A 15,836-nucleotide genomic window follows, 5' to 3' on the forward strand; every position below is an offset into this window, starting at 1 on the left:
GAATAAAACAGTGAACTGAATAAGAGTGCAAATAAATATAAATAGGTGACTGTATAATGTAAGTAAAACCACATTATACATCCGATGAAGTCATGTGACAGTGACGATACGCGTCAGACACTAGGACACCGGAAGTGACGTTTGCACAGTGTGAGCTCGCTGCTCGTTTCTGATATACACTACATTACTGTTTTACCCTGTTTGTTATATGTTTTAATAAAACGCTGAGTGTTTAAAACATATTACACTAGAGAGCCTCCTCTATGTTTTCTCTACGCTGCCTGGTTACACACTTTGGAGCTGTCTTACCTTGCTGACCACCCAGCCTGGAAGGAAGCCGTAACCCCCTAGGTGCCACCAGAGGCGTATCTAGTGAAAATGGCACCTATAGCAAGCACTGAAACTGCGCCCCTGTCAAAACATTTGAAACCCATCTTTCAGATAACCTTAACAAAAAAAAAAAAGCTAACAAAACTACAAGACAAGCGCTTTAATTACCCCTTACGGCAGAGTCAATAGCGTTACATCTTATATCACAGTTCCCCCCCCCCTTAGTGTTCCCAGAGAGCCCTCCTTACATCGGAATCCACAGAGTTCCCCTTCACACTGGGAAATCTGATCTAAAGAATGCTGTGGACTCTGGCGTCATCTTTATATACACTGTAAGGGGGGGGACTCTGACACAAAGGGGATCTCTGCGGACTGGGATGTAGGGGGGCCTCTGATGTGAGGGGGTATCTGGTTATCACAGAGTCCAGAGATCCCACTTACATCAGCATTCCCCTTTTCCCCAGATTCTGCAGAGTTCCCCCTTAAAGCAGTGTGCCAGACAATAAGTATTTCTAGACAGGGGTCAGGTCAGCCATGGCAGCCCTGTAACAGCACAGAGCCTTTTACTTTATATGACCAGCCCTCCCTCCACAGTATATGTGAGCATTTCACCACCTCTATGGGACTACAAATTCCAGCATAGTAGGCTGTGCTCTTATTTCTCTGCTGCTCCCCAGTGCCCCCACACACAGTGTGACTGAGAATGATGACTGCACTGATATACAAGAGGACACCCTCTCTCCCTGCCTGCTGCAGTGCTGCACAAACCCAGCCACTGCCAGAGTCTATGCATACCTCCCAACAGTCCCGGATTGGGCAGGTCTTTCCCGCATTCACACCTCTGTCCTGCCCTATAGGGTAATTCCCTGCATTATAATTATGTTCATTATGTGATAATTCTGGCTCAGTAGGACCGGCATTATTGTGATAATCCAGCACAGCCAGGGATTGGTGGACAAACTGGCTGGATGTGCACTGTGCAGTCAGGAAGAGAGACTGCACCTGTCAAATTGAGAGTGTGATGTCGGGTATGGGTGGGACTGCTACCCAGACCCGCCCCTCTGTCAAGCCAATGCATAGGGAAAGAGCCGACAGTCATACATTGCTGGCTGCGATCATGGGTGTAACGTGAAGAGTATGACTCCATCCTTGCTTCAGGCGGCATAAGGCTCCTTGTTACAATTTGTTTTATGTCGCTGTGTTTGGGCAGCAGGCTGACATGAGGGGTATGTTGTAGGACAGACCACTCCCTTCCCCTGCACACAGGTGCTGTTGAAGCGGGGCCGCTGAGTTAAGGTGGCAGGTCATCTGCAAAGAGGTCGTTCCCTTGCTTAGAATGATGCTGCCTCCCAACCCCCTGTCCTTCCTATCCATGCACCTCCGTGAGCTGGCCCTGCCCCCTCCGTGAGCTGGCCCCGGTGTTCTGCCGAGATGTGTCACTGGCACACCCAGGGTGGGTATAACTGCCTTGGGGACAGCAGCAGTCACCAGCCAAACCCGTCCTTGGGGACAGCAGCCACAGCCATGAGCCATACCCGTCCTGGGGGACAGCAGCCTCGGCCACCAGCCATACCCGTCCTGGGGGACAGCAGCCGCAGCCACCAGCCATACCCATCCTGGGGGACAGCAGCTGCAGCCACCAGCCATACCCATCCTGGGCGACAGCAGCGGCAGCCACGAGCCATACCTGTCCTGGGGGACAGCAGCTGCAGCCGCAGCCACCAGCCATACCCGTCCTGGGGGACAGCAGCTGCAGCCACCAGCCATACCCGTCCTGGGGGACAGCAGCCGCAGCCACCAGCCATACCCATCCTGGGGGACAGCAGCCGCAGCCACGAGCCATACCCATCCTGGGGGACAGCAGCTGCAGCCACCAGCCATACCCATCCTGGGGGACAGCAGCTGCAGCCACCAGCCATTCTCACCCTGGGGGACAGCAACCACAGCCACCAGCCTTACCCGCCCTGGGGGACAACAGCTGCAGCTGCCAGCCATACCTGCCCTGGAGGACAGCAGCCACCAGCCATAACTGCCCTGGAGGACAGCAGCCACCAGCCATAACAGCCCTGGAGGACAGCAGCCGCTAACCATACCCACCCTGGAGGACAGCAGCCGCAGCCACTAACCATACCCACCCTGGAGGACAGCAGCAGCCAGCCATACCTGCAGGAATCCAGACGAAGAAGTGAAGATTCAGGTCAGTTTTTAATTAAAATCAAACAGCAATGGACATGTCTTGTCTCTACACTGGTACACTGGCTACACTGGGCTGCTTTCAACTGATCCGCAGGTGCAGCACAGTACACCTGCGAGTTACCTGCACTGAGCCATAGACTTCTGTTATTACCTGCAGGTTTGGTGCACTTTCAGAAAATACATCCATCACACCTGCAGTATATAATAGAATTCTATGGCAACTAAACCACAGGAAAGCCACAGGGACACTGTGCTGCACCCATCAGTGCGAAAGCAGCCTTAAGCCCCTTTCATACGATCAATCCAATCGGGTCCGCTTGTCTGTTTTACAGGTGGGCCCAATCGGACCCTCTATTCACTTCTATATAGAAGTTTAGTGTCCATGTATACTTGCCTACCTACAATCTGATCCGCTAAAAAAAAACAGAAGAGGATACATCCCCTTCCATCTGAGCAGATCATCTTCCCGCTCCACTCATTGTGGCCCACAACTCGTTACCAAGTTGCTGAAGTGGCCATCGCTCTTCAAAAGGTTGGGCACCCCTGAATTTAGGTCCTACACCTGGACAGGAGGTGCAGCATACACAGGAACTGACCCCCTCCATTTTCCTTCTACACTTGCTGAAATCTGGCGGAAGAGGAGGAGATGGCATTCAGAGGCTGCAGGAGGAAAATGGAGGGGTTGGTTCCTGTACATGCTGCCCCCCTGTCCAAGTTACTCTTATTTCTGCTGCCCAGGCCCTCTGTGACTTCTCTGCCAGTTCAGATTGATCTGTTACCTACGCCTGCTCCAGAGTATTCAAAATATTTTGGAGAAACTGTCCACATTTGGACATACTGTTCCTCTAAATTCTTTTGAATAATCCTCTCAGTATGTAAATAAAGATCTAAAATTACTCTTTAGCCACTTGGATTATCTTGGCATATGGTGGACGGTGGTTGTGGGGGGTGCCCAGATCAAATTTTGCATTAACCTTTTGTTCAACCATGTCCATTAAGCCCCTCCCACTGTTCAGAGTTTGACCACGCCCACTTTTGCTATAGTGCACGTAGCGCATCGTTGGTGGCTTCCTCCCTCATTCTGAAGTTCAAAAGTTGGGAGGTATGTCTGTGCCCCCACTACCCCCTTACCAGAGACCAGGGCCGCTGTTAGATATCATGGGGCCCCCTACAGTCTACCTGATTGGGCCCATGACCCCAACCCTGGGTCCATTCTGGCCCTGCCCTAACCTCAAACAATCAGCTGTCTTTTAAGTGATATTTATCATCCCTTGTGATACCTTGGGTAGTGACATATCCTCTTTATGGAGAAATCTGGGGTTTATTAGATCTATTGATCCCTCCTCTGCCCTCCAAGGCTTATTAGCTGCTTTCTTAGCTGGTACCAGCCAGGTAAATGCAGAACCAATACTGGAAGTGATGAAATCTTCATAACTTATGGCCTCAGTTGTCACAGAGGAGAGGGAGAAACTGATGTTCCTCCTCCTTCTTTGTGCGCTGCCAATCCAACCAGATGGAATGGGAGAGCTTTTATTGCCATTAACTACATACAAGTGGGGAGGAGTTGATATTCCAACAAGCCGAATTAGAAAAAATAATCCCTCCATTTTACAGCCTCCTGGGCCCCTGTGTTTGATCTAATGGGGCCCAAAAAAATATGATTTAGACTACAAAGGAGCCATGGCCTGCAGGGAGAGGGGAAAGCATGAAAAATGTGTCTGCTTCTTAATCAAGAGGATCAGTCTCAGAATAAGGCACCGGCAGTACAGCCATCCCTCCTGCTGGGCAGGTGGCTGGACTCTGCTTTTGCACTGATAGGACCTTGAGTCAGAAGGCCTGTGAGGAGACACCTCCTGACTGAGTCCACAGTCCAGGTGTCCTGTCGAGAAAGAATGCCCCAGCGTAAAGGGAACCTAGGCAGAGGGGCTGCATGACTGGGGGAATGCTGAGGATGTTGCTCCAGGAAGAGGATGTGAGGTGGGACAGTATTGGCTAAGGGGTGGGGCTGGCTACACGAGGCAGCTCTCTATAAGTGCAGAAGAGCTAAGCATTTGGCGCCAAGGACAGGAAGGGGTAACACACAGACTGTTTTTCTCTGTGCTGTTGCCTCTTCAATGGAGCATTTAAACGGCCTGCTCGAGCAGCTGCGGTCTGCAGCGCTGGAACATGGGCCTCGATAGTATGCCGAGCAGCTGGCTGGCTTGCTGCCTGGTGCGGGAGCAGGTACGTCCAGCGCCCCCCGCCCCCTCCCCCCGCCGCATGCGGCGGTCCCGTCCCCCGGCTAGGTACAGCCCTGAGGGCCCCTCCAGCGGGGATCGGTGGGGTGGGAGCCCGGGGTCTGACCCTAAGGGATCGAGGAAGAGACCGGCTGAGGCCGCTAGCGGGGCCATCGGGAGGACTCCTGGGACTAAGAGGACTGCGGCGCGGAGGGTGGCATATCCCTCCCCCTCCTGGCTTGCCATGGGGGTTGCAGTTGGAGCGGTGGGACAGGCGGGCTCAGCATGGCGCTACCCGACGCGGGAGGGCTGCAGGAGTGGCTGCTGGGAGTGGCTGGGGGCTCTGTGACCAGGACGGCCTTGGCTAGCGTGGGAGGAAGCGGAGGTCCAGGGGGGTCAGATGGCGTCGGTTCTGGAGCGGTCGCAGCTAGCGTGCAGGGGGCCCTGCGTGGGAGAGCTGAAGGCGTCGTGCGGCCTGGTCCTGGAGGTCCTGGGTCTTCATCTAATGGCGGGCCCTCGGCCTTGATTGGGCAACCAGCGTCCCCTGCGGCACAGGGGGACCTTCGGTTGGAAGGTGAGCTGTCTGATTCGGACTCGGACGGTCCGGGAGCGGTGGCAGGCCTGTCGGGGCTTCAACGTGGACCCGGAGTGGCGGCTGGTCGGTCGGTTTCCCCTGGGCAGCCCGGTAAGTCACCTTTGGTTGTTTCTGCTGTTCTTTCTCCTGTTTCCATGTTGTCTCCTACACCCCCCCTTCCTCCTGCCCCCTTTCCTCCCCCCCTCATTTCCCCTGCTCCTTCCTTTCCTTCCCCTCCTCCCTTGTTTTCCTCCCCTGGTTCCATGTTGAGGGGTGGGCAGGTGGCTCTAGTGGGGGATGGGACGGAGATGGCTGGGGTGCTATCAATATGGGTGCGGATCTCATGCAGCAGCTGTTTGCTTCCATGCTACAGGGTTGTAGGGACTGCCCCTCCCCTCCACTTCAGTAGCTCCGGTGGTGGCTTGGCTGCCTACTACTCCTTTAACAGTTTCTGCGGGGTCGGCGAGCGTGGTGACGCCAGAGGTGGGGGGTACTTCGCAGGTGGTTGGGGTTGGTCACGTGGTGCCCCCCCTGTGGTTCCGGTGGCAAACCCCGGGGGTGCGGTGCCGAATGTAGTTCCCCGGTAGCGGGGGGTTCTTCGCAAGTAAGTGCAATTGTTCAGGGTGTGCCCCCTCCCTCCGCGGCCGTAGTGGCCGCGGGGCCTGGGGTGTCGAGTGTTGTTCCTCCCACGTTGCCGGGAGCTTCTCCGGTGGGTTCGGGGAGTGGTACGGCGTCAGGACTGACGGCGGACGGGGTACGTTTGGATAAGGTAAAGCCAGACGAGAGTAAGAAGGATGAGGAGGAGAAGCGGCGTTACCGGCTTATCCCGCGTACGTTTGCCAATTGGGCACAGGCATTTTATATCCTTGCTAGTGAAAAATATAAACATATGCGCTAAAAACAACTAATTTATGTGATACCTTACTAAGATCAATCCAATTGTGATAATAATTCAAAGACGGGGAGAGCGTGAGTGGATCGGCGCATAGCATTGGCAGCGGTATTGTCGTGTCTGGCTGTATTACACTATTGTGTTTCCCCTTTTCTTACATGTCCCACACCTGCTGTGATGTATTGAGGAGAGGGGCTGAAGCCTGTTTTTTGCACCATCACTAATGACCAAGGCTGTGTCGTTGGAGCCACTGAAGTGATTTGAAGCTGAGTATAAGGCACCTGTTTCACAGAGCTGTTGTATCCAGTGACACTCTCACGCTGCTGCTAATCAACATTGTTTAACCCTATATTTTACCATTTACTCTATAGGGACGGTATTCTGAGATTGAGTACTAATTGATGTTCTGAATTAATTAGCTTTGTATTAATTTATTAATTTTTATACACTAATTTTTTTCCTCATCTATATATATTTTGTGTGCTTCACCCCACTGTGGCAACACGACCAATCCCCTATTCAGGGTTTTGAATTATTATCACAATTGGATTGATCTTAGTAAGGTATCACATAAATTAATTGTTTTTAGCGCATATGTTTATATTTTTCACATTTTGTTGTTTGGTTGGTAACCCTTTTCACATACTGCAGCTTTTTACATTTATTTATTAATTGTGTGGTGTATTTTGGATTTAGTAGCGCTGTAGTTTATCAGTTATATCCTTGCTAGTGTTATTGGGGAAAAGACGCCGGAAAATTGTTCCGGTTTGTTTTGCTACATTGATGCCATTAGCGAAGCTCAAAGGGTTTATGGGGGGGTTCGTGGCTGCGTTATGATGAGCCGTTCAGGCAGCGAAAAGCGCTGAGACCATCTTAGAGATGGGATCAGAAGGACATTGGCGTGTGGATGAGGCTAATGACTCAGGCTAAGGCCATGCCACAGCCCTTTCAGGGGGGAGCCGGGGGTGCCCAAGCCTCTTCACCTACGGCCAAAAAGCGCAAGGGGTTTTGCTGGCAGTTCAACGAGGGTGCTTGCAAGTTCAGGGGCTCTTGTTGTTTCCGCCATGGGTTTCCACACCCAGAGCGGGTGTGAGGGGGCCCACCCCTTGTCCAAGTGCTTTAAGAAGGGTAAGAAGTTTGCTGACGCTGGAAAGAGGGAGGACGCCGGTGAAGGTGGAAAAAATGGCCTAAGTAGGTACCCGAACAGGGTGGCGGCGCCGACGTTATGGTTGGGTTTACGGAGTGGTTTCTGATTCCTAGTGAATTGGACACTGTCCCCCCCTGTTGCGGCTAACTTGCGGTCAGCGTATGATCATTCGGAGGTAGTATCCGAAAAGCTTAAGAAAGAAGTTGGTTTGGGGAGGATGGCTGGGCCATTCGCAGTGCCGCCGGTGGAGGATTTGGTGGTTTTGCCTTTGGGTGTGGTGCCTAAGCGTGAGCCGAATCAATTTCGGCTCATTCACCATCTTTCTCACCCAAAAGGGGATCGGTGAATGATGCCATCGATCCCGCCTTATGCACGGTTTCGTATGCATCTTTTGATGAAGCGGTGCGTTGGGTCAAGCGTTTTGGGAAGGGGGTGCTGTTGGCAAAAACCGACATTGAGTCGGCATTTCAGCTGCTGCCGGTGCACCCGGACAGCATGCGTTTGTTGGGGTGTTGTTGGGAAGGGGAGTTTTTTGTGGATAGATGTTTGCCTATGGGTTTGCGCGATTTCCTGTCCGTATTTCGAGTTGTTTAGTTCTTTTCTGGAGTTCGTGGTCAAGGATTTATCGGGTTTGGCTTCAGTGTTGCATTATTTGGACGATTTCTTGGTGATTGGGCCGCCAGACGATCGAGCGTGCCTGATTCTGCTGTCCACTATCCAGCATGTTTTCCAGGTCTTTGGGGTTCCGCTGGTGTGGGACAAGACGGAAGGGCCGGTCACTGAGTTGAAGTTTCATAATTGATACTGAGAGGATGGAGTGTCGTCTTCCGACGGACAAGTTAGCTGATCTGCGTGAGGTGGTGGCACTGACGGTTCGTTGTCCTAAGGTGAAGTTGCGGGATTTACAGTCATTGTTGGGGAAACGTAACTTTGCCTGTCGAATCATGCCTATGGGGAGAGTTTTCTGCAGACGATTGGCAATGGCCACTGCAGGGACCAGGGCTCCACACCATTTTGTGCGTTTGGGCCAGGGGCATAGGGAAGATTTGAAGGTCTGGGACTCGTTTTTGGAGCACTACAATGGTAGGTCCTTGTGGTTGGGCCCGATGGTTCAAGCCAGTGACTTGGACCTGTTTACGGATGCGGCAAGTTCGGTCGGTTTTGCGGCATATTTCAGGGGGCGTTGGTGTGCTGGGCAATGGCCTGCTGAATTGGCAGAGTCGGCGCTGATTAGGAACCTAATGCTGTTGGAATTGTTTCCCATAGTGTTGGCAGTTGAGCTGTGGGGTCAGGAGTTTCGGGAACCGGAGGGTTCGCTTTCATTGCGACAATTTGGGAGTGGTGCAATGCGATTACTTTCTTGACGGCATCATCCTTGCCAGTGGTGCGCTTGTTGCGTGCATTAGTATTGAAATGTCTGGAGCTAAATATTTTTATCTGTGCTGTTACATATCCCAGGGGTTGAGAATGAGGTGGCTGACGCGCTCTCTCGTTTGCAGGGGGACCGATTTTGGCAGCTAGCTCCGGAGGCGGAGCAGGCCGGGGTTCGTGCCCCAGTGGCTTGTGGGACCTTGTGTTGGAACGGTAATGTCTCTGGTTCGGCAGTCGGTGGCTGATTCTACCTGGCGGTCCTTTGAGGGGTTGGGCAGGAGTGGCGTGAGCTGGTGAGTGAACTTGGGGTTGGCTCCTCCGCTGAGGATCAGCTTCATGTTTTATTATACTTCTTGGGTAGAAACTGTGAAGGGGGGTGTGTCAATAGCATTGCTTAATGTGAAAATGGCAGGTTTGGCATTTTTCTTTCAGTTGAATGGGGTGGAGGATGTCACGAAGGCTTTCGTGGTGAAAAGGCGTTGAGGGGTTACAGAAGGGTCGCTCGCGCCGGATTCCAGACGGCCTGTGTTGTTGCATATTTTAGAAACGTTGGTGGGGTTGCTACCTCAGGTGTGCTCCTCTTCGTTTGAAATCCGGTTGTTTCGAACAGATTTGTTTTGGCGTTTTTTGGAGCATTGCGGATGGGCGAGTTGGTTAGCCCTTCGAAACAGTAGTAGGGGGGTTGCAGGTATCGGACGTGGTTTTGCAGGTGGAATCAGTAACGTTATTGATTCGGAAGTCTAAAACCGATCAGTTGGGGAAGGGAACCCGGGTGATGTTGGGGCAAGGTGCCTGGACTAGTTTCTGCCCAGTTGAAGTGCTTCGGGAATGGCTGGGGTGTCGGCCTGCGGGTTCAGGCCCATTGTTGGTTCATGATACTGGGACTCCTTTGTCTAGGTATCAGTTTTGGGGCAATATTTTAAGCGTTGTTTAGGTGTTTGGGGGGTACAAGGCAGCGGAATATTCGTCCCATTCTTTCAGGATTGGGGCTGCAACCGAAGCATCTCGGTGGGGCTTGAGTGATGAGATCTTACAGCGGATTGGTCGCTGGGAGTCTCATCGTTTTAGACTTTATGTTCGCCCCTCACCTGTTGTGAGGGGGGGCTGAAGGGGTTAATGTGTTCTCCTAAGTGATGTCTGTGTTTCTTGGTGTGTTGCGAGTTTTCTTCTGGGATGTGCAGTGTTGGGAGAGTTGTGTGTGGTGCCTGTGCTTTCTGTTTTCCATGTTCTTCCTATCTTTTCTTGCAGGCCTCGTATGCTTGATGTGGATCTTGGGCCACTCTTACGTTCACTGGGGGGCTCAAAGGGTGTTAGATAGGCCTGAGGGGAGACAGGTGGGTTTTTCCCAGGGCTGAGGCTACAGTTAGGTGGATTGGGTTCCCGGGCTGCTCTGGTCCAGGGTGCTGCCGGAAGTTCAGTGGTATGCACGCTTGGTCCGGCCCCGGATGTGTTGTTACTGCATGTTGGGGGAGGAACGACCTCTGGGTCCTGGACTTGATCAAGGATATAAGTGGGATTTTATGCGACTTCGGTCGTCTTTCCCGGATACCATTGTAATTTGGTCTGACATGGTGGGGAGGTTGGCGTGGAGGGGGGGTCCGGTCAGTTGGCAAGATCAACAAGGCCAGGGTAAAGGTCAATAAAACAGTTGTTAAATTCGTGGTCCGTAATGGGGGGTTGTTAGTTCGCCATTGCGAACTCGAGGGGGATTTTGGCCTTTTCCTTAGAGGGGACGGGGTGCATTTGACCCCGGTGGGGATTGATATGTGGGTCCTGGGGATCCAGGATGGTTTGCAGCGGACATTAGGCTGTGGCGGGTCGCCCACACATAAGGGGTCATGGGTGGGCGCCTGTGGCAGGGGTATGGGGTTCCTGAGGGTTGGTTGGTGGTGGGTAGAATATATATTGTGATATATATCAAAGATAGTTGGTAGGGTAAGGGGGCCTGTCTCGGGATGGGCAGTGCACCTTCCCTATCTGGTTAAGTGGGCTATTGGTCAATCAGGCTGAACAGTGAAGGAACGATCAAGTCTCGGAGCTGGTAGGAACACGGCTGGAGGCCAAGAATACTTTGATGATGGTGTCAGCCCATGACAAAGCCTTTGTTAACCTTCTCTCAGGAACCTCTTAAGCAATAGTTGAACAAAGTTATTTGGGTTAATAAAAAAGTTGTTATGTTTAAATAATATATTTATTTAAAGGATTATATATATTTATTAAAATGGTTATTTTATAGTTTATTTTATGTTAACCTTTTGGAATTAATAAAGGGGCTTTAGTGGCCAATTAATCCAGAAGGTGTCATGTTTTTAATCTAGGTTAAGGGTATGTAAGGTGGTTTATGTTAAGGGGTAATGAGCTAGGACTCTAGCAGTGCACCAGTCCAGAGACACCGGCCCGATGCCACCGCTATAGTCCTGGCTATAGCATCCCTGACAGCAGGCGGAGGAGTGATATTCAGCTGTCAGGGCTGCTGTAGCCGGAACTATAGAGGTAGCAATCGGGATGCAGCTGCCTGCTTACTCCGCGACCAGTGACTGCACTCACAGGAGTAAGAAATGAGAAATAGTCCCACTTGCAGCGCTGCCATTGTCCATTAGCAAAAGGTGCTGAAAAGGAGATCCAGCTTCTGCTTGGGAGCCTGGAGGGAAGAAGACACCATCAGACCCTGGTAAGTGCATTGCTGCCCAGCCACTCACCAGCGCCCCCTTTATATGGCGCCCATGGCACTACTGGAGGACGGATAGGAGTTATCCCCTCTACCCCCGGGTGATTCCATTGGTTTTATTGAATGCTGCTTACCTTGCAGCCGTAAGGTAATTTGCTAGCACACCTTCGGGTGTCACCATTACACCGAAGATTTACCAACAAGTCACCTTGCACTTTGCAATTTCTTTTGATTTAATTGCATTACCTCTTGGACTGAATTGCAGTTGCAACCATTTGCACTTTGTAACAATTGGACAATCTTGTGGTTCCATCCACCATTCATACGATGTGATTTTACTTGCATTATACAGTCACCTATTTGTATTTATTTGCACTCTTATTTAGTTCACTGTTTATTCATCCATCATTGTTTGTATATCAGTTATGTTCAGTCATTAATTTGATTGGAGCATAACACAATCCTGCAAATTTCCTCTGCGACTGCATATATTATTATCTTTACGTTGTGATTTTATTTATGCAACCTGAGTCCCCTTATCTGCACTGTTTGCACATTCATTCAGTTTACTTTGGATGCACCTTCTCTTAGCTTTATAGCGATTTTTATCTTTCAGTTAGTCTATTTTCATATTTGCAATTATACTATTTTGGTTATTTATACATTTTACCACTTACAACCATTCTATGCTATTGGAGCGCAACACCATCTCTTGATTTTTTTCCATGTCTCACTGTGGGTAGTGGTTGGCCCATACAGTAGTTGCCGCATCTTTACCCTCTGCACACAAAGGCCAGATTCACAGAGAGCAAGGCGCACGCTACGCCGCCGTAGCGCACACACCGTACGGCACGCCAACGTAGCGTGGCGAGGCAAGCATTGCATTCAGCAAGCCAGTGCACCCAACGCTGCGCCAGCACTGAAGGTTCGAAGGCATAGGTGGAAGTGGGCGTGACCCATGCAAATGCTGGCCGGAGCGCCAGACAGGTACGCCGGCGTGGCGCAGCGTTTTAACCCCTGCCGGATCACCGCGTACGCCGTGACATAACGTACGCCCAGCGAGACCCACGTCCAATGCACAGTACGCCGGCTTGTGTTCCCTGGTGCAGACGACATGTCAGTCAGTGACAGTGAGAAGGAGAGCGCAAGAAGAACTTCTCGTGGATGAGGGGTGATCTGATCACGGCCATTGGGAAGTATGATACTTACGTCCACAGAGCACAGAGCGGGAGGACAAGCAAGGCCAGGAAACTGAAATCTGCAGAAGGTGACCTGGAGCTGAACACCATCGGACATGAGACCCGAACATGGAAGGAGGTGCAGAAGAAAATTAATGACATGCGTCGGCGTGTCAGGGAAAAGCTGGAGAAGGTTGAAGAGGCACCTCAGGGCACGGGAGGCAGATAAGCTAGCAAGTTGAAGCTGTCTGCTGAAGAGGAGGTCATAGCCAGCTGCCTGGCGCAGGAGCAGGTGGAGGCCTGTAGGGAGGGATTTGACTCCAGCGAACACGACTTGGAGAGGTAAGTGTGTTTCATCCCCCATCCAGTGTGGAGCATGTGAGGGGTGCAAGGGAACATGTGACAAGTGTGTGGGCCCACCAACATGTGAATGCTGTGTGTCATCCACAGATGTGCTGGAGGGAGCTGGGCCCATCATCTGCCTCTGGACGACCCACGTCAGGCAAGCAACTACTGTCCATCGGTCTGACCCCCTGGGAAGCCACAAGCTTTTCAACACGCCGTGGCTGCAGCAACGGTGGAGGGGAGTGCACACAACAGGTGCATTGGAGGTCGTCGTGGAGGAGCCTGTGGACATCCAACAGGAGGACTTCCTGTACCTCGATGAGGAGGTGACCCTCTGCGTCGGACCCTCCGAGACTGTGGAAGTCGCAGACCTCATAACGCCATTGACGCCCATCATGGAACCCCTCCAAGGGCCACCCCGGCAAGAGGGACACCTTCAAGGGACCACACCGCCAGAGGGACACAACCGACTGCTACTCCCAGGACGGCCCTGAGCAAGAACAGGGCTGGAACCGGATCAGGTCCAAGAAGGGCTCGAAGGGAACAGGCCCGCCAGACAAAGCACATGGCACACATTGCCATCGACCTCACACCGTGTGGGTGACAGCATAGCCTCCTTCGCAGGTCCTCGGAGAAGGCACAGGCTGAGTACACACTGGCTGTGCAGGGCACCGCAGCCACAATGCAGCAGTGCCTCAAACAGCAGGCTGAAACACACAAAGGCAATCTGTGACTGCATGCAGGAGGTCAATGCTAACTGTGCAGCCATGGCCACATGCCTGTGTGACCAGTCACAGACCCTGGATGCCATGTATCAGCACATGGTAGCAGGGGGTTCCGAACATCTGAGGACCATGGATCGGCCATGTGACCATGGATGCCCCTGGCATGTGGCATACGGATGTGTTTGTCCTGCAAGTGTGGGTTGCTCTGCTTGTCCGTAACGGTGCTGCTGCAGCTGCTCTCCAGCTGACCTGTGCATGTCATGTTGCCAGGTTGCACCTCATTTATGGGGAATAACTTTACGCCGGACGTACAACTACGCGCATCTCGCGAACGCACGCACGTTCGTGAATCGGCGTATTTCCCTTCATTTGCATGTTTGCCTGGCCAATCAATGGAGCAGCACGTGCGCCAAGACCACATGGGCGCCCACCCTACGCCGGCCTTGCGCAAGCTACGTCGGCATGGGTGTAGTCTGTATTAGGCACAGGTTGGGTTCGTGGGTCTGCCGCACACTTACGCCGGCTCACATTGGCACTTACGTCGGCATAATGTGCTATACATCGGCGTAAGTGCTTGTGAATCTGGGCCATAGTTTCCACTGTAACGCAGGAATAAACTACTTTACCACCTATATCTGTGTGGGACACTGTCTATTGCAGCTGAGTGGCAGGTGACCAACATCAAGGGTAACATAATTAATGCGGAGTTCCGGCCACAATTTCACTTTTTAAATATAAATACCCCTGTAATACACAAGCTTAATGTATTCTAGTAAAGTTAGTCTGTAAACTAAGGTCCGTTTTGTTAGGTTGTTACAGCATTTAGACACTTTATAAAATAGAAATTGACTGGGGCCATCTTAAGTGTGGGCATCATGAAGAAAGACTGTATGACTTCCTGGATTTCAGCCTTGCAGTATTGCTCAGTGCTACACAAGCAGTGTCAGATCAGGTTTCAGCACCGGGCTGTCCAAGTCGCACATGATTCTTTGAGACTGGGGGGAGTGCACAGACTCCTGGAAAGTTACACCCACTACATTCCCAGGAGTCTGTGCGGTGTAGGTTAGAAGCATTAAGCACCTAGGTGCAGGAAGTGGAAGATTAACTATTCTGTCTAGCAACAACACTTTGAAGGCATCTAAAAAAAAAAAACATTTTCATAAAGGACTAATGACATTTTTTTAAAACTACTGATGTAATGTTATATTATGGGTGGAACTCCACTTTAACTACATTTATTATTGTGTGGTTTCATTAAGGTCCCTCATTGCCATTTGTGTTCCACAATCATATTATTGTCCAGTTGTCCAAGGTGGGGGATCGGGCCAAACTTTAGGGGTTGACAGGCAGAGTGCAGGCCCAAATCTAAACCAGCAGCTCCTTCAGGGTAGTGCTAGAATAGCTGTATCAGATATCCAAGAGGTGCAAACCTGGAGTAAAAGAATGAGACTTTCAAGGATAGCTTGGATCAGGCTGAGATCAGTGTGCATGTAATACTCCACTATATGTGTTATGACCCACATCAATATCTTGGATGCAAATGATTGGTTCTCTAAGAGTGCTGTTGCTGGTATTTTGCCATACTTTCATCATAAGTTGTAAACACCCCTACATCTGGATAGATCAGAAATATCCGCGGTACTGTTCCTGCTTGTGACTGGATACTATGCACACTGATGTCTCAACAAAGCTTCAGAAGCTCTTTGCCAATGACAGGGAAGAGAGGCCATTTACTGGGGAAGACTTATTCCAAACAGGAAAATACCATGGACTATTTGTGATGTATCCAGATGTGGGAATGTTTACAACTTATGACGAAAGTATGGCAAAATTACAGCAGCAGTATTCCTAAATAGAGTATAAAGAATAAGTTGCATCTAAGATGTTGATATGGAACATATAGTGCCTTGAAAAAGTATTCATACCCCTTGAAATTTTTCACATTTTGTCATGTTACAACCTAAACGTAAATGTATTTTATGTGATACTGGCATAATTGTGTGAAGTGGAAGGAAATAGATAAATGGTTTTCATTTTATTTTTATTTTTTATTTTTTTACAATTAAATGTGTGAAATGTGTGGTGTGCATTTGTATTCAGTCCCCTGAATTCAATACTTTGTAGAACCAACTTTCGCTGCAATTACAGCTGCAAGTCTTTTTGTCTCTACCAGCTAGAGAGTGACATTTTTGCC

Source organism: Rana temporaria, chromosome 13 (assembly GCF_905171775.1).
Source record: "Rana temporaria chromosome 13, aRanTem1.1, whole genome shotgun sequence".
Classification (NCBI taxonomy): domain Eukaryota; kingdom Metazoa; phylum Chordata; class Amphibia; order Anura; family Ranidae; genus Rana; species Rana temporaria.